The sequence below is a fragment of the Acomys minous genome (genome assembly GCF_964271855.1).
Source record: "Acomys minous genome assembly, chromosome: 2".
Taxonomy (NCBI): Eukaryota; Metazoa; Chordata; class Mammalia; order Rodentia; family Muridae; genus Acomys; species Acomys minous.
The window spans coordinates 83357204-83377737 of NC_140484.1; the positions used below are offsets into that span (position 1 = coordinate 83357204).

A 20534-nucleotide genomic window follows, 5' to 3' on the forward strand; every position below is an offset into this window, starting at 1 on the left:
TTAGAGGAATGGAATAGTAAGCATCCAACTGGGATGGAATTTTTCACCTTACCTTTTTCTGTATTTCTCTTTCTCAGTACTTAGGTTTTCATTGATTAACATTTTTTTTACTCACACTAGTGTTTATGTATAATTTACATTGCCTTAAAATGTTACCCTCAATCTCTAATTTTATATTCTAACACAATATGCAATGCAGGCAGTACAGCATCTAAATCAATATTGATTAATTCAGACACCTCTACTCATAAACCTCTTACAATTAATATAACAGGAATTGAAGACACAGAAATATCCAGGTTATTTTGGCCATATCGGGTCACATTCTAATCTTTCAGGACTTTTGTTTCAGGGAACTACAAGAGAAGATTTTGTCTCAATACTGTCTCTTTTCATAGGAATTAACACCTTAAAGCAATCTCAAGAATCTCATAAATGCTATCATCAAAATGTTCAGTCTTTCACTAATTAAAGAGTAGGATTGCTTAGTAGTTAGGAAATGCTCATCATGTGTAAGAGTTAATGTCAAGCATTTGCCATCTTATGGTGCAACCCTCTTATGCTTATTCTTTGATTATTTTCCTGTTCTTGTAACATGAAAAGAAGTTAAGGATGTGATCAGCCTTTTATTCAAAGCCTTTGTTCTTTTAGTTCCTTATAAAATACTAAAAACAGACAATGCACCTTCAGAAACTACCAAGCCTTTTCTAGAACTTTGCCAACAATAAGCTCTAACCTAAATGACAAGAATTCCATATAAATATCATCAACAATCATTTACAGAAAGAGCACATGAACAGCTTAAGCATTACTTACAAGAATAAAAAGAACAGTAAGAAGGCTACTCATTATTGTATTTTATCTTCTATTTTTTTATACTCTAATTTTTAAAACACTGGGCAAGGATAGCATACTGCTATAGAATATACCACTCTCCCACCAATTAAACTAAGGTAGAGACACTCTCCTTTGGAGACATAGTTTGTCAGGCAATTGGAACTCTCCAAATCCAGGAACATACTGGAGCTGAGCATATATTTTGATTTTTTTTTCTTCAAAGGATGTGGAAAACCTAGTATGGATATCTGAAAGACTGACTTGACCTGTAGACAAGGGGTAAAGAAAATAACAGTGTCTACAGAGGCTACACTTGAAGAAAAAAGAGTGAATAAGATGGTGGAGCCATTTATCCAGGAAAAAGGAATCTCTCTACCAACAATGACTTAGAAGAATTTAATGACTGAAAGAAAAGAGTTAGTGAAATCTAGAAGTTGTGACTGCTGAATTCTTGTTTCTTGCTATGTTGCCTCTAGTAACTGAATATGTTAGTGCTTATTATATTAATTCGTAGGTGATGGTCACATGACAATTTAAAAATTGATGTTCGTGACTTGAATGATGAAATGTTATCTATTCAGCACTGACATATAGAAAATTACTCTTCTTCATCACCAAACAAACCATAGCAAAGATGTTTGGTCATTACTTTTCTTCTTTTAACTGGAGTTCTAAAATGGGTTCCATAAGAATGCCTCTGGAATTTATTTGCTGGTTATGCTGAGAAGCATTATAGTCTGGAGATTAATTTGCTATACCATATCTGATTTGAAGATAGACTTGCATACACTGATATTTAACAAAAGGGGGAGACAGTGTGAAATTCTGGAGTTGGCCTAATACAGCTGGCTTGAAAATATGTGGCGTATTATTTTCAGTTTAGAGCTGGTTGCTCATGGGGCACTCCATTACTTGCAGTTCTTGAAACCTGAAGCACTCACCCAGGCAATGAAATAGTCAGGCCACCTGTGTATGTATGCATTTCCTAGAAGTCAGGAAAGCATTTAGAAGCTTGCCAAACAATTATTCTTAGACATTAATCTTGTGTGCCGTATATAGATTGCAAATGTCATTGTATCCTGAAAACTACTGGAAACTGCCACTATAGTCTATTTCTCATGAGGATGTAAAAGTCTGATTGCCTTCAATAAATTTGTCACATCTTCGGCCTTATGGTGGATCCTTTGACCTGTGCCTGATAGACAAACCTGCTTACAATTATAATCGCGTAATGGTGGCTTGGTAAGTAAGTGTTGATACTTACACCAAACCAAGAAATTTTGATTGCTGAAATCTCCCGATTATTTGTTGAAACCCCACATAGTCCTCATTCACTGACCTTGCCTAAATTATTCACCCACTTTTACATGAGTCATGATAACCAGGACCAGGTAGTTTCTGATCATATAACAGACACATGTGAAGAAATTATCTAAGAAGTAGAGACTATCATATAGACATATGAATCTGTGTTTAAATTTCAATCCCTTTGTTTTTTTCCCCACATGTACCACTTTTCTACAGAATGTCTGTTTTTCCTATTAGATGTGAACAGTCACTTCTGCTGAGAGCAGACTTGTCACTGTCTTCTTTCTCTCTTTCTACAATGCCTCAAAACTATAATTGGAATTAAAAATCTTCTGCTCCATCTATGAGAAACTCACCTTTTCAATCATACAGCAAAGATAAAAAAAAATCTTTCTATATAAACGCTATAAGAAGCCAGTCATGGTGGGCACACCTTTAATCCCAGCACTTGGGAGGCAGCAGCAGATGGATTTCTGTGAGTTTGAATCCAGCTTGGTCTACAAAGCATGTCCAGGACAACCAAGGCTAACACAGAGAAACCCTGTCTCAAAAAAAAAAGGAAAAGAAATGAAAGAAAGAAAGAAAGAAACTCTGTAAGAGACTGCACATGTTAAACCTACATTAGTTCACACTGACTCATACTGATGGCATTTAGGATGGCACTAGAATAAGAGACTTTAACAAATCCTGTTTTGATAAAGTCATTAGTTTTCTGCAGGGATCTAAAGGTCCAAACCTGTTTTTTATTATCAGGTTCAAAGAATATACCTGGAATCATTTAAAATAATATTTTCACTTTCATTGTCAATTATCCATAAATTCCACTTCTTTAAGAAAAACATTTATTTTTCAATGAAGTATATTAACAACATATTATTCCACTGTAGAGTTTTAGTAATGCCATCCTTTATCATTCCTATTGTTGACAGATCTCACCTTGCTTACCACAGCTCCAAGGCACTGTGAACAAAAAAGCTCATGAATCAACCGATTAATCACTCATAATTTCTTCCTGAGCTCTTTCTTTCTAAACAATTACTAGTAACCAATCAAACATCTGTTACAGTTAATGACACTAGAAGTTTTAATTTTACCTCATGCAATAAACTAATGAGATATAAAAATAGAAACTTCTACTGTCATTCGAAATCATGAGGTTTTTTTTTTCTGAAAAATCACTGAACACAAGAACCTGTCAAATTTATGTTTGAGAGATAATCTTCTTTCATACATTTCAATTTATACAGTAGAATATAAGAGAATTTACTTGAGCTAAAAGACAAATAAATCAATTACATACATTTAAGGTTCTTTATATTAAAAAAGACTAAAGACAACATGGTTAGACACTGTGACACATCTTCACCAATAATTTGTAAGCAGAGGAAGTCATGTACATGACCATGATTTTATGCCATACTGGTCTACTTATGAGAATGAAGGCCAATGGGGAATACATAGTGAGATTCTTTTACAAATAATAGTATAATATGTTTATGAAATGTGAAGTAAAAATAATGGTTTCAGGACAAAGAAACTTAAAAAACAATTAAATAAAGAAATATGAATCCACAGAATTACATGGTATTATATCTGAATAAATGATTTAGAATGCTGTGTCACTGGATTCAACCATTGTATTTTATTACAAACAGATTATTTTTAATGTTAATCAAATTATAAATGATTATTTCTTAGTGAATGGCTTTTCCACCTTATGTCAAGATAGGAGTTCTTATCTGGCCTTAACAAAATAATGTAGCACTTGGGAGCAAAAATCAAGCCAAGGAGTGCTGCACTAGAGGCCAAGATGGAAAACACTTCCATAGCTACCATGACTTTCCCCTTTGTGCTATGGTAGACAGGAATGAATGTGACCCAGACACAGAAAAACACCTGCATGCTGAAGGACAGGAACTTGGCTTCATTAAATGTATCAGGAAGATTCCTGGACAAGAAGGCCATGGTGTAGCTCCCAAGTGCCAAGGAGCAGAGGTATCCCAGGACACAGTGGAAGGCAACTGCTGACCCTTTGTTGCATACAATGATGATGTGGCCATGTTCAGCATGAGTATCTTGGTCAATGAAGGGTGGAGAGGTGACCAGCCAGATTCCACAGAGAACAAGTTGGATCAATGTGCAGATGGGTATGATGAAATTAAGGGCCCTTGATACAATTAACCACCTCACTATTCTAGCTGGAACAGTGACCTTGAATGCAATAACCACTGTGATAGCTTTGGCCAACACTGTGGAGAAAGCCACAGTGAATACAATTCCAAATGCTGTCTGCTGCAAGATGCAGGTGGCTGTATTGGGCTGGCCAATGAAGAGCAAGGAACTGAGGAAGCAGGTGATGAGTGTCAACAGCAGGGTGTAGCTGAGAGCCCGATTATTGGCTTTTACAATAGGTGTGTCTCTGTGCTTCATGAAGAGTACAAGAACTACAGCTGTGAGTATAGAGAAGCACAGTGCTGTGGTGGCAAGAACCATCCCCAAAGGGTCTTCATAGGCTAAAAATCTCACAGATTTCTGGATGCAGTGGTTCTTCTCAGAGTTTGCATAGTGACTTTCTGGACACTTCACACAATGATCCATATCTGTTCAGAAATAATGACTGTGAATCAATCCTCAGGTATTCCCTTTCTCTCTAATCAGTTATCCAGCCTCAGCCCATTGAAAGGCTTCCTTAATTACTTTCCTTTATAGTTCAGAAACAAGTATTTAAGTACTCTGTGAATCATTTCAAAGCTATACAGCACTCTTTTCCTATGATGATAAAAAAATCAAAGAAGACCAATGTTTTGCAATTCTCTTTGTATCTTTTCCTTAGTTTGGGGCTCTGTTGCATCTATTTTATAAGTCAAAAGATTACTGAATTATATTTTATAAACATCATGCTATTCTGACATCACCTCATAAAAGAAATCCTTAGAATTTGGATCCAAGATGGCAGCACTTAGCACACAACTTATTTGATCAGCAGGACAGCAGTGACTATTATGCAACCTAAGGACTGATCTCAGAACCACAAAACACAAGCACTGGTGACCCACAGGTGAGATGACTCCAATTTTCTGGCTCATGTTTGGATCAGACATCTGGCCACCCAAGAAAACAACGAAGTCCAAGAACCCCACAGAAACAGACATGCAGCCTCCTTAGGCTAGTGGCATACCCTTGCCTGGTAAGCAGCTTATAAAATCCCAGTGTACAGAGTGAGCCTTGGCTGGCAAAAACACCAGTGTCTGTGGGTTATAGAACTGAACAGGCATCACAGTTGGGAACACAAGTAGATCTGACCTCAAGTCACCCAGAAAATACATACAAAATTCTGGGAGTGGTCCAAGCAGCTACTGGGTACCTGTGGTAGAGCCACACCTGGCTGGCAAGCAGCTCTTGATCTCCCTGCTGCATAGAGTGAGCCAGGGTCTGCAAATTACCAACATCTGTGGGTTCAAGCACCAAGCAGACAACGGTTGGGATCATATGTAGATCTGACCTCAGATCACCATGAAAAGCCACAGAAAGCTCCTGGGGGTATCTAAGCAGCATGAGTACCACCCACTTGGCTGGCAGGAAGATCTTGAACTCCCAGGAGCTCAGAGCAAGCCAGAGGACAGCAAAAACCTCCAGCATTTGTAGGATCAAACACCGAGATGACATCACAGTCAGGAACACAGGTGAATCCACCCTCAGGTCACTCAGCACTGGGCACATCACAATAGGAAGAGGTCAGTGTAAGAACACAAGCAACAATACCCAGGACCATTTGATACTACCAGAAACAAGCAGTGCCACCACCACAAGTCCTGGAGATACTATCACGGCTGATGCACAAGAGACAGATTTCAATCCTAGATTATGAAAATGTTAGAATCCTTAAAAGAGGAAAATAAACCTTCCAACTAGAACATAAATACACAAAGAAAGAGATAAAATAATTTTAAAAATCATTTAAATAAATGACAATTAAACAGGAGAAGGAAATGAATAAAAATGTAAGTCCTAAAAATGGAGATAGAAGCTATGAAGAAAATGCAATCTGAGATAATCCTGGAAATAGAAAACTAGAAAAGAGGACAGGATCTACAGACACGAGCATCACTGACAGAATTCAAGAGAGGGAAGAAAGAATATCAACAATAAAAGTTTTGACTGAATAAGTGACTGAATACAACAGTCAAAGAAAATGTTAAAATTAAAAAGGTTGTGACACAGAATATTGAAGAAACCTAGGATACAATGTAAAGACCAAACCTAAGAATTATAGGGATAAAAAACAAGACTCCAAACTGCAAGGCCCATAAAATATTTTCAACAAAAGCATGAAAGAAAACTTGCCTAACTTAAAGAAAGAAATGCCCATAAATATACATAAAACCTATAGAACTCCAAATAGATTGAACCAGAAGAGAAAATCTTTCTGCCACAGAGTTATCAAAACACTAAATGGATAGATCAAAGCTGTACAGATTAAATGCTACAAGAGAAAAAGGCCAAGTCACAGATAAAGGCCAACCTATCAGAATTACACCTTACTTCTCAATAGAGGCTATTGAAGTCAGAAGACCCTGGACTGATGTCATGCAGAGAGTATGAGACCACAGATGCGACCTTAGAGTACTACAGACCACAGATGGAGAAAACAAGATATTCCATGGAAAACTAAGCTCACCAAAGATGGATAAAATAAGATATTCCACAAAAAAACAAATTCAAACAGTATCCAACCACAAATCCAGATTTACTTAGATACTGGGAGGAAAACTGCAAAACAAAGAAAATAAGAAATAAATAACCTCATATCCACAAAAACAAAATAAAAGAAGCTAATATATGCACACTCTACTGCTACCAACATCAAAATAATAGGGACCAATAACCACTGGTCATTAATATCTCTCAACATCAATGGCATTAGCTACCTAGTGAAGAGACATAGGTTAACAGAAAGGATGCAAAACCAGGACTCTTTAATCTGCCACATACAAGAAACATACCTCGGCAATAAAGATAAACATTACCTTAGAGTAAAGGACTGGAAAAAGGTAGTCAAAGCAAATGGACACAAGAAAAAACTGGAGTAGCCGTTCTAGTATGTAATAAAATAGACTTTTAAACAAAACTAACCAAAAGAGAAGGGGAAAGACACTTCATATTCTTCAAAGAAAAAATACACCAAGAGTATGTCTTAATTCTGAACATTTCTTCCCCAAATACAGGAACACCCATATTCATAAAAAGAAACATTATTAAAGCTTAAATCACACATTGATCCCTACACATTAATAATGAGAGACTACAACATCCCACTCTCACCAACAGATAGATCTCCACTAGGGAACTAAATAGAGAACCAATAAAACTAATAGACATCATGAATCAAATGGATCTAATTGATGTATACAGAACTTTTCACCTGAACATGAAAGAATTCACATTCTTCTCAAAAAGGCAACCATATATTTGGTCATAAAATGAACCTCAAGAGATACCAAAAGATAGAACTAATCCCTTGAATCTTATCAGACCACCATGAATTAAAGCTGGAACTGAATAACAACAGAAATAACAGAAAGACTAAAAACTCATGGAAACTGAACAAGTTCCTACTAAATGATACCAGGGTAAGAAATGAAAATAAAAAAAATAATAAAAAACTTCCTGGAACAATGAATCCAAAGGCATAACATACCCAAACTTATGGGACATAATGAAAGTAGTGCTAAGAGGAAAGTTCATAGCATTAAGTGCCTTTATAGAGAAATTGGAGAAATTCCATACTAGCAACTTAATAGCACATTTGAAAGATCTGAAACAAAAAGAAACAAACTCATAAAAGAGGAGGACCAGGTTGGAAGTCATAAAACTCAGGCCTGAAATCAATAAATTAGAAACAAAGAGAACAATTCAAATAATCAACAAAACCAAGAGCTGGTTCTTTGAGAAAATTAACAAGAAAGAGAAATACTTAGCCATACTAACTAAGCGTCAAAGGGAGAGTAATCAAATTAACAAAATTACAAATGAAAAGGGACTCATAACAACAGGCATTGAGGAAAGCCAAAGAATCATTAGGTCATACTTCAAAAGCATATATGCTGCAGAATTTGAAAACTTAAACAAAATGAACAATTTTCTTGATAGATACCAACTACCAAAATGGAATCAAAATCAAGTAAACAAATTAAATAGTCTTATATCTCCTAAGGAAATTGAGGCAATCATAAAAAGTCTCCAAAACAGGAAGAGCCCAGGACCTGATGGATTCAGAGTAGAATTCAACCAGACATTCAAAAAAGACCTAATACCAATTCTCTTTTAACAATTCCACAAAGTAGAAATGGAAGGAACATTATCAAACTAATCCTATGAGGCCACAGTCATCTTGATACATAAACCACAGAAAGACTATAAAAAGAAAGAGAATTTCAGACCAATTTCTCTAATGAGCATTGATGTAAAAATTCTCAATAAAATACTGTCAAAACAAATCCAAGAACCAATCAAAAATATAATTCACCATGACCAATTAGGCTTGATTTCAGACATGCAGGGGTGGTTCAATATATGGAAATGCATCAATATAATATATCATATAATCATGCTGAAAGAAAAAAGATGAGTATCTCCTTAGATGTGGAGAAAGCATTTGAGGAAATCTAACACCCATTCATGATTAAAGTCTTGGGAAGAGCAGGGATACAAAGCACATATCTAAACACAATAAAAGCAATATACAACAAGCCTATAGCCAATATCAAACTAAATGGTGAGAAACAAATAAATTCCACTGAAGTCAGGTATAAGACTAGGCTGTCCATTCCCTCCATATTTCTTAAATATAGTACTTGAATTCCTAGAAAGAGCAGCATGACAACTAAAGTAGATGAAAGGGATAAAAATAGGAAAAGAAGAAGTCAGACAATCACTATTCATGGCTACATGATGGTATACATAAGTGCCCCCTAAAAATTCTGCCAAGTAAATTCAGTAGCTAAAAATCACCTTCAGCAAAGTGGCTGTATGCAATAGCAGCTAAAAAATCACTATCCCTGCTATATACAAATGACAAAGAAACTGAGAAAAAATTAGGAAAACTACATACTTCACAATAGCCACAATAATATAAAGTATATTGGTGTAAATCTAACCAAACAAGTGAAAAACATATAAAAAAAACCTTCAAGTCTCTAAAGAAAGAAATTGAAGCAGATATCACAAGATGGAAAAACTTCGATGTTTGTGGATCAGGAGAATCAACATTGTAAAAATGGCCATTTTACCAAAGGCAATTGACAGATACAAAGAAATTCCCCCCCAAAATTCCAAGACAATATTTACAGACCTTTAAAGATCAATTTTCAATTTCATATGGAAAAATAAAAAACCCACAATAGCTCAAACAATCCTTTACAATAAAATATCTTCTGGAGGAATTTCCATTCCAGATTTAAGCTGTAGATTGAGCAACAGTAGTAAGAACAGCATAGTAATGGCATGGAAATAGGCTTGTTGATTAGTGGAACTGAATAGAAGAACCAGAAACAAATCCACATACCTATGGACACTTGATTTTTTTTGGAATGAAGCCAAATCCATACAATGGAAAAAAGATAGCATCTTTAACAAATGGTGCTAGTCAAACTGGATGTCTACATGTATAAAAATGCAAATAGATGCATATTTATCACCTTGCACAAAGCCAAAGTAAATTAAAGAACACAATTTAAGACTATACACTCTAAATCTGTTAGAAGAAAAAGTGGGGAGGTGCCTTGAACACATTGGCATAGAAGACAACTTCCTGAATAGAACATCAACACTTCAGGCTTTAAGATCAACAATTAATAAATGGAACATAAAGAAACTGAAAAGCTTCTGTAAAGCAAGGGAAACCACAGAACAAAACAACAGGCTGCTGACTGGGAGAAGATCTTCACCAATCCTACCTCCAAAAAAGGGCTAATATCCAAAATATATAAAGAATTCAAGAAATTAAACACCATCAAGTCAAATATCTCAGTTAAAAAAATGGAGTACAGAGCCGAACAGAATTCTCAACAGTGGAATATTGAACAGATGGGAAACATTTAGGGAGATGCTTCATGTTCTTGTCCCCTGGAATTTCAGTTGCTGTTATTCATCAGAATAGAACAGCTCCCAGGATAGCTTCAAAGAAAGCTAATGATACCACTTGGTTCAGCATCAGTCTTTCTCATATAAGACTCCTATTACACTGGGAATTTCTTAACATTTAGAAACTGGGCCACAAATACTATTCTTGGCTTGTTTAACCATTTTCCTCAATTTTATTTGGGCCTGTACAAAGGTATCAGTTGCCCAAATCAGCCAAAATAAACCTCAGTAGAACGATGCCCCATTTCTGCTTAGGAGAGTTGGGTAGGATTTTGTCTGGTCTCTTGGGCTACACATGCTTATTTTCATTGAGTGTTGGCTATAAGTTATTATTTGTCATCTTCAAAGAGAAAGCAAGGTTGGACTCAAACATCTCTCTCTTTTTCCTTATCTTTCTTTAGTACGTATGGAGTTGGGGTTCAAAGGAAAGAAGAAAGGATATAGAAATATATAGGGATGACAGAACAAAAAGTAGATTCTTGAATCAACTCCACAAATTAAGGCCTTAATTGTTCTCACAAATAATGTAAATTTTAATTGAGTGTATAGAATTTTGCATATTGGTACAAAATAAGTTTACTTTTAATACATTGGCATAGCATTCAAATTTAAGTTTATTCTTCACACACATTATATGTATTTCTACTCTATTATGAGGTAGTGTACCCATAGAACACAAATATCATACAAGATTTATTCCAAAACCCTGAAAGTGGTATTGCAGGCTGTTTAGGATAATTAAGTATTATAATTTAATTGTTAGTTGATGAAATCATGGTCATTTCTATTACTAGTCTATTTTTATCATAACAATATACATCCTAGGTTTAACAGATAGATATGATTCTACAGATATATAAGGTAAAATAGACAATGTCTTCTAAGGTTCATAGATGTATAGAATATGGCATTTAAAGATGTTTTTATTTTTTAAAGATTTTTTGACAAAAAGACAGGTTAACTCCTGGCAACTCCCAGCCTACCTCAAAAAAGATGATACACATCAAATAACCCCCTTTTGGACATGGCTTCAAATGTGGCAAAATAGCCACTGTGAAAAACTTCCTTATTTCTCCCACAGACAAATTACTTCCTAAAAATGGGCAAGTTTGAAAGGAGGCGGAGTCAATGCCCAAACTCAGCTAAGACAGGGTCAAAGAGTCCTCAATAGTTCTTGCGTCACAAATAGGTCTGTCAGGTATATTGGACTAGAAGGCTGAAGATGATCTTCCACTGTTAAAGAGAGCTTTGAGTGACTATTCAAGCAACAAACTGCTTCTCTAATTTTTTCATTTTTAATATGCTACTCTGCACTTCTGGTTTCTTACAATTAAGCTTAGTTGCTTAGGGGTTAAGGTGTTTTTAAGTATAGAGAGATGAGATGTGATAAAGATGCGATATGATAGACACTAACTTTTCATTCAGAATTTTCACTCACCAGGACAGGAAAGATGTTTTCTTCAAAGTTGGTGAATACAAACAACCAAAACCCTATGAATGTAATATCTATGTAATTCTTGATTGATTCATGATTATTCTTGCTATTTGTAGTTTATTTTATTTATGTGTAATAATATAAATGCATATGTAAAAAAGAAATGTAATTTTAAAAATTGGAAAAAAAGAAATCCATAGTTCTGAACACATTTTATACAATATGGACAATATTCTTTGAAAATCAATTATTCATTGGTGTTCTCACCTTGGGGACCCACATTTATTTTCATAAAATATCATGAGTACTCAATTTGAGTTCATACTCTGAATGATTTTGAAATTATAAGTACCATTACATTCTTGTAGCTTAAATTCTTCACCAGTAATATGTTGTTACATTTAGCTATAGTATTATCTTAAATATATAGGGAAAGATATATTGAAATTTGTCTATATATTCAAAAAAGAAATGATGAATACTCTGTTTCTAAATATTTGTGAATTTTATCTTGAATTTAAAAACATATGCTCCTTGGTTGATTATGCCATGTGATTATTATGTAAAATCTTTGTGGAATTCTGAAAAACATTTCCAAATCAATGGACTTTCTCTGTTTAAAAATTTAAGCTAAAATTTAATAAAGTTTATTTTCAGGAAATTCCAATCTCTTTTTTTGATAATTTGTTATGTTCTTGTTATCATTCTTGCTCTTTTTCTTTTGTACTCATGGAATTCTAGTCCATTTTCTCAAGATATTTTCTCAATTTACTTTTTAACAATCTTAATTTTTTCCTTTCTTCTACTATGATTATTTTATTGTTGCTTTTTTATGATACAATATATTCTATAAGTATAGAATTCTTATTCTGACTTGATTTAGCTACATGATATCTGTTTCATTAACTAAATTATGTAAGAATTATACTTCTCTTTGAAATATATTTTCTTATTCTACAATATTAAATAAGTGATATTTTGAATATTTGAATTTCATCATTAATGTGGTCACTCTATTTTTTACTTAAGAATGGATTCAAACTATAGTCACTAACAGAAAACTGTAAATTTTTTATTCATGACTTATGTGCTCTTAAATTGTGCATATTGAGTATATTTCTGGACCTACAACATATCTAAAGTGCAGGAAAGTGATATTTATCAAACTAGTAATTCATACCTGGTGCTATGAACAGACATAAAATTTCATAGTGGGGGGAGGCCATATCACATAAAAAGGAACTCAATGCTGCTGTTTAGCTCAACCTACTTATTGTCAAACAACCTTCTAAATGTTTTGAGTTTATGCACATAGACAAGTAATTATGACAACAGCAGAGTAAAACAACCCTATAGCATTAATATTGCTCCTAGGATCCAATCCCCACAATGTCTCTTCCAGCTCTATAGCAGAAAATTTATGTCTCCCTTTCCTCTCTGACCTTGTGTCTAACAGGTCACAGTGACCTTCTCTTTTAATTTTCATTTACCCTACTCATTCCATATAAAAACTTCAAAAACAAATGGGCATTTCCTTTGAATATAGAAAGTAATCAGAGAAGTAAATCAGGAAACACACAGCTATTATACTCTCAAAAATTTTAGAAAGAAAATAGAAACCAAGCAACAAAACACTCAACCAACAAAGACACATATCCAGGAGTCAGCAATAGACAATGAATCATCCCAAACCCAGATACCTAGGTAATAGTATAACATCACAATCAATAGCAATTAATGCTGTACATCTACACTAGAACCCTACCATAGCAAGCACTGAATACTCCAGCATAACTGAACCACTAGCAAAAGACCACAAGTCAAAATGGTAAAGGCTGTTAAAGAAATGAATAAATCCCATAAAGAAATCTAGGAAAAAGCAAACAAAATGGAGAAAATAATTGAATCTTTTAGAGAAAGCCAATAAAGCACAAATAGTTGAAGGAAACAAATGAAACTTTTCAAGACCAAAAAAAATTTAATAAAAAAATTGAGAGAATTCTGGAAATAAAATTTGTGGACATTCAAAACCTTAAACGCACACATAAACTCTCTAGAAACAAAAGGTAATCACAAGAGGAATAGATGGCAAGAAATAAGAAAACTCAAGACACAGAAAAATAAAATTGATATGAAGATAAAATGACAATTAACCAAGAACCAAAGAGTCAGTTCTTTGCAAAATCATTAAGATTGATAAATCCTTATTCAAATTACCTAAAAGATAGAGAGAATATCCAAATTAACAAAAATCAGGAACAAAATGTCATCTACTATGATCAATTAAGCTTTAAACTTAATTCTAGAGATACTGGGATGATATAAAATAAGTACATGCAACCAATCCTACAATCAATGTGAAAGAAAAAACAACAAAAAAATGATGAGGGAGTTCCAAGATGGTGGCACCCAGTATGCACTGTATCTGATCTACTGCACAGAGACCAGGGAGTTGAATGGAGCCACAGACTTCTGAATCTAGAGAACTTTAGATGAGTGGGGTCCCACACACTACAGACCACCGGTGGGCCTGGCCCCGGGTCAAGCAACAGCCCACAGAGGTCTTGAATCCACTCTCCAGACTTCAACGGAGCCCACCTGCAGGCTGCAGCTGGCTTCTAAAGCACAATTTCAGTGTGTGAGGTGGTGGTACACCAGAGCCCCTGGCCTGAGGAAGTCTCAGGGAAATGGATGAAACTGCCCTTGGATCCCTCCACCTGCCCCATGCCAAATTTTGGAGGGCCCAGAGCCAAGAGGAAACACAGGCAGCTGGGCCTACCTAAAACTGCAGAGTGTGCATGCAGCCCGCAGGTGGAATTGGGGCCCAAATTAGAGGTGGACACAATGGACTGAGCCCACAGACATAGGCAGTTGCAATCCAACTTTGACAGTTCCCACAGGCCTGGCAGGAAATCCCACACTCTCAGGAGAGGGTGGACACCTCTGCAGTGTCTAGACACTGATCTAAAAGGTGACCACAGCTTAGAGGGTCTGACCCAAGCAGGATCTTGGCTACAAGGCCGCGGGAAGTGCAGGCAGCTTGGAGCAACCTGCACAGCTGGAGAGCTCAGCCCATGGTCTGAATAGGTCCCATCTCTGGGCCACAGCATACTGATCCTCAACTCTCCAACAGACAGAATCTAACTGGATCAGATCCCAGAGGCCCAGCAGGATCTCCCATGCTCTTGGGAGAGGCTGGACACATCTCTGGTATCTAGACACTGATCTAAAAGGCAACCACAGCCCCAAGAGTCTGACCTGGGCAAAGTCTTGGCTCCAAGGCAGCAGGAAGGAAAGGTAGCTGGGATCAACCTGCCCAACCAGAGCACATCCTGACTTTGGTCTGGGTCCCAAAACAGCTGATCTGAATAACAGCAGTAAAGTGAAAGAGTCCAGACAGAAACCAATTTCTTCTGACTAGCCCAGAGTTGAAGGTGTAGAGCAAAGGTTCCAAGAGTGGAAACGAGGTCACCTGCTTATTCCAGGGAATAACTCCCTGACCCCCACAGGCAAGGGCATGTGCCCTTAATCATTTACCAACTATCCACTCTCAACGATCACTGAACGATACCAGGAGCTACTCCCAACATCATAGATCCCAAAATGACAATAGAACAGCATAAGAATGCAAACAAAAACCAAAACAGTTTGGCATCTCCAGATTCCAACTATCCCAAGGAAAGTAACCCTGAGAACCCAAACACACTCTAAATACAAGAAAGTGACCTCAAGTCCTTAGTAAGGAAGATAATAATGGAAGAAAAGAATAAAATCTGTAAACTCCTGCAGGAGGATACAACCAAATGTGCTGAAGACATAAAAGAGACATATAGAGAGGCACTGGAAGAATTTCAGGAAAATACAAACAAATAGATGAAGGAAACAAATAAAATATAGAGGTGACCTTCTCTAATAGAAACCAAGAAATGGAAGAATGAACATTGCGGCTTAAACATAACAATTGTAGAACTTGAAACAACCATCAAAGAAAATGCTAAAATTGAAAAGTTGCTAACACAGAATATGCAAGAAATCAAGGACACCATGAAACTTGAAAATAATAGGTATTGAGGAAAGAGAAGATGCCAGACTCCATGGACCAGAAAATATCTTCAACAAAATAATAGAAGAAAATTTCCCCAATCTGAAGAGGGAGATGTATACAAGCGTACAAGGGGTGTACAGAAGACCAAATAGAATAGAACAGAAAAGAAAATCTTCCCACCACATAACAATAAAAACACAAAATATACAGAATGAGGAAAATATTAAAATCAGCAAGAGAAAAAAGCTGAGTAACATATGTATGATGGCAAATCTATACACCTGACTTCTCAGCAGAGACCATGAAAGCCAGAAGGGTCTGTGCAGAGGTCCTGCAAACCCTAAGAGAACACAAATGCCAGGCCAAACTACTATACCCAGCGAAAGTATCAATAAACATTGATGGAGAAAATCAGATATTCCATGACAGAAACAAATTCAAATACTACCTACCTAAAAATCCAGCTTTAACAGAAGTTATTAGAAGGAAAACTCCACCCCAAAAGGACAAGTTACAACCAAAACTACATAGGAAATAGATAACTACACTACAACAAAAACACAACCACACAAACTCTCTACTGGAACCAACATCAAAATTAAGACTCTTAACATTCACTGTCATCAATATCTTTCAACATCAATGGTCTCAGCTCTCCAATAAAAAGACATAGACTAACTGAGTAGATGCATAAACACGACCCAACATTCTTCTGCATTCAAGAAACACATCTCACCCACAAGGACAGACATTACCTCAGAGTAAAAGGCTGGGGAAAAGTATTCCAAGCAAATGGTCACAAGAAGCTAGCTGGTCTAGCCATTCTAATTTCTATTAAAATAGTCTTTCAACCAAAATTAATCAAAAGGAATGAGGAAGGACACTTCATACTCATCAAGGGTAAAATCAACCAAGAACACATCACAATTTTGAACATCTATGCTCCTAACACAAGGGCACCCACATTTGTAAAAGAATTATTAACAAAGCTTAAATCACTCATTGATCCCCACACATTAATGGTGAGAGACACCAGCACCCCACTTTGACTGGAGGATATGTCTTTGAGACAGAAAATAAGCCAAGAAATAGCTTTATTAACCAACATCATAAATCAAATAGATCTAACAGATATTTACAGAACTTTTCACCCAAACGCAAAGGATCATACCTTCTTCTTAGCACTCCATGGAACCATCTCCAAAATTGATTACATAGTAGGTCAAAAAGCAAACCAAAACAGATACAAGAAGATTGAAATAATATTTTGTATCCTATCAGATCACCATAGTCTAAGGCTGTACTTCAACAACAACAACAACAGAAACAACAAAAAACCTACACACACACATGGAAACTAAACAACGCTCTACTTAATGACACTTGGGTCAGGGAAGTAATAAGGAAGGAAATTGAGGACTTCCTGAAATTCAATGAAAAGGAAGGAATTACATACCCAAATTTGTGGGACACATCAAAAGGGGTGTTAAGAGGAAAATTCATAGCACTAAGTGTCTTTAGAAAGAAAGTGAAAACATCCCAAATAAACAAGTTAATGACACATCTGGAAGCCCTAGGGAAAAAAAAGTAGCAGAAACATCCAAGAGGAGTAGACATCTGGAAATACTCAAAATCAGGGCTGAAATCCATAAATTAGAAACAAAGGGAACAATTCAAAGAATCAGCAAAATAGGGAGCTGTTTCTTTGAGAACATCAACAAGATAGACAAATCGTTATCCAAACTAATTAAAAGACAGAGAGACCCTATCCAAATCAACAAAATAAGAAATGAAAAAGGAGACATAACAACAGACACCAAAGAAATACAAAAAATAATAAGATCGTGGTATAAAGCATATATGCTACAAAATTTGAAAATCTAAGAGAAACAGACCATTTGCTTGATCGATTCCATTTGTCAAAACTGAATCAAGATAAAATAAAAAATTTAAACAGCCCTATTTCACCTATATAAAAAGAAGCAATCACTGATAGTCTCCCAACCAAAAGAAGCCCAGGGCCACATGGTTTAAGTGCAGAATTCTACCAGACCTTCAAAGAGGAGTTAATACCAATACTCTTCAAGCTACTCCAAAAGATAGAAATGGATGGAACCTTACCAAATTCTTTCTATTAGGCCACAGCCATGTTGATACCTAAACTTCACAAAGACCCAACAAAAAAAGAATATTTCAGACAAATTTCTCTTATGAATATTGAAGCAAAAATACTCAATATAATACTTGCAAAATGATTACAAGAACATATCAAAGATATCATTCACCATGACCAGGTAGGCTTCATTCCAAGCATGCAAGGATGGTTTAACAAATGGAAACCCAACAATGTAATCACCATATAAACAAACTGAAAGTACAAAACCACATGATCATCTCTTTAGATGCAGAAAAAGCATTTGCCAAAAATCCCCCCCTCAAAAAAACAAAACAAAACAAAACAAAACCCCCACCACCCATTCATGGTTAAAGTTTTGGAGAGATAGAGAATACAAGGCACATACCTAAATATAATAAAGGTTATACAGAGTAAACCAATTGCCAACATCAAATTAAATGAAGAGATACTCAAGAAACTTCTTCTGAAATCAGGGATCAGACAAGGCAATCCACTTTCTCCATATCTCTTCGATATAGTTCTTGAACTTCTACTCAGTTCAATAAGACACCAAAATGAGATCAAGGGGATCCAAATGGGAAAGGAGGAAGTCAAATGATCCTTATATGCAGATGATATGATAGTGAATATAAGTGACCCCCAAAACTCCACCAGAGAACTCCTACAGCTGATAAACATCTTCAGCAAATTGGCTGGATACAAAATTAACTCGAAAAAGTCAGTAGCCTTCCTATACACAAATGACAAGCTTGCAGAGGAAGAAATTAGGAAAACCACACCCTTCTTGTTAGCCACAAGCAATATAAAATATCTAGGAGTTACTGTAACCAAACAAGTGAAGGACTTGTTTGAAAAAACTTTACATCCCTGAAGAAAGAGATTGAAGACAACATGAGATGATGGAAGGATCTCCTTTGTTCATGGATTGGGAGAATTAACAAGGCAAAATTGGTCATCTTACCAAAAGCAATTTGCAGATTCAATGCAATAGCTATCAAAATACCTACACAAAAATTTAAAAGACATTGAAAGGTCAATCTTCAATTTCATATGGAAAAACAAAAAACCCAGAATAGCTAAAACAATCCTATGCAATAAAAATTCCTCCAGAGGAATCTCCATTACTGATCTCAACCTGTACTATAGAGCAACAGTAATTAAAGCAGCATAATACTGGGACAGTAATAGGCTGGTTGGTCAATGGAATCGAATCAAAGACCCAGAAACAAATCCTCACACACATGGTCACTTGATTTTTGACAAAGAAGCCACATTTATTCAATGAAAAAAAGATAGCATCTTCAACAAATGGATGTTGGTTTAATTGGATGTCTACATGTAGAAAATGCAATTGGACCCATATTTGTCACCATGCACAAAACTCAAGTCAAAGTGGATTAAAGACCTCAACATACAAACCAGAGACACTAAATCATTTAGAAGAAAAAGTGGGGAAGAGTCTGGAACTCATTTGCACAGAAGACAACTTCCTGAACAGAACACCAACAACCCAAGCCTTAAGGTCAACAATTAATAAATGGGACCTCATGAGGCTGAGAAGCTTCTATAAGGCAGAAGACACTGTCAAGAAAACAAAGTAACTGCCTGCAGACTGGGAAAAGATCTTCACCAACCCTATATCTGACAAAAGTCTAATATCCAAAATATATAAAGAGTTCAAGAAATTAAACACCACCAACTAAATAGCCAATAAAGAAATGGGGCTTAGAACTAAACAGAGAATTCTCCACAGAGGAATATTGTATGGATGAAAAACACTTAAAGAAATGCTCACCCTCCTTAGTCATCAGGGAAATGCAAATCAGAACAACTCTAAGATTCCATCTTACACCTATCAGAATGGCTAAGATAAAAAACTCAAGTGACACCACGTGTTGGCAAGGATGTGGAGAAAGAGGAACACTCCTTCATTGCTGGCAGGAATGCAAACTAGGGCAGCCACTTTTGACATCTATCTGGCACCATATCAGAAAACTGGGAATAGAGCTTCCTCAAGACCTAGTTATTCCACTCCTTGGAATATACCCAGAAAATGCTCCACCACACAACAAGGACATATGCTCACCTATGTTGATAGCAGACTTATTCATAATAGCCCAAACCTGGAAACAGCCTAAATATCCATCCATTGAAGAATGGATAAAGAAATTGTGGTACATTTACACTATGCAATACTATTAAGCTATAAAAAACAAGGAAAGCCAGAAGTTTGTGGCCAAATGGAGGAAATTAAAAACAATCATACTGAGTGAGTTAACCCAGAAACAGAAAGAGTCACATGGTATATACTCATTTATAATTAAACACTAGCCCAAAAGGCATGACCTATGAATGTCTTCACTTACCAGGAAAGTGGGACAGATGTAAGGACATCCTACTGGGATTCTAGGTAAGAGATATATAGGAGATGAGGAAATAGAAGGATCCAGAGGATCTTAGAAACCTACAAGAAGAACATCATAATGGGTGGATCAAGGCCCAGGGGTGTCTTCTCAAACTATTGCACTAACCAAGGACAATACAAATAGTAAACACCGAATCCCTAGGCTGATCTAGCCAATGGAGATGACATCCTCCACAGTTATGTGGAAAGCAGGGTCTAACTCTGA

General features: G+C 35.9%; 1 pseudogene across 1 annotated transcript in view; it reads right to left on the reverse strand.

The window, feature by feature from the left end:
- Positions 1-3822: 3822 nt before the first annotated feature.
- Positions 3823-20534, reverse strand: part of LOC311609853 (vomeronasal type-2 receptor 116-like) — a 53611-nt pseudogene continuing 36899 nt past the window's right edge. The window contains exon 6 of the transcript in view: positions 3823-4745. The product of the transcript in view is annotated as a vomeronasal type-2 receptor 116-like (transcript). The remainder of the gene's footprint in view (positions 4746-20534) is intronic.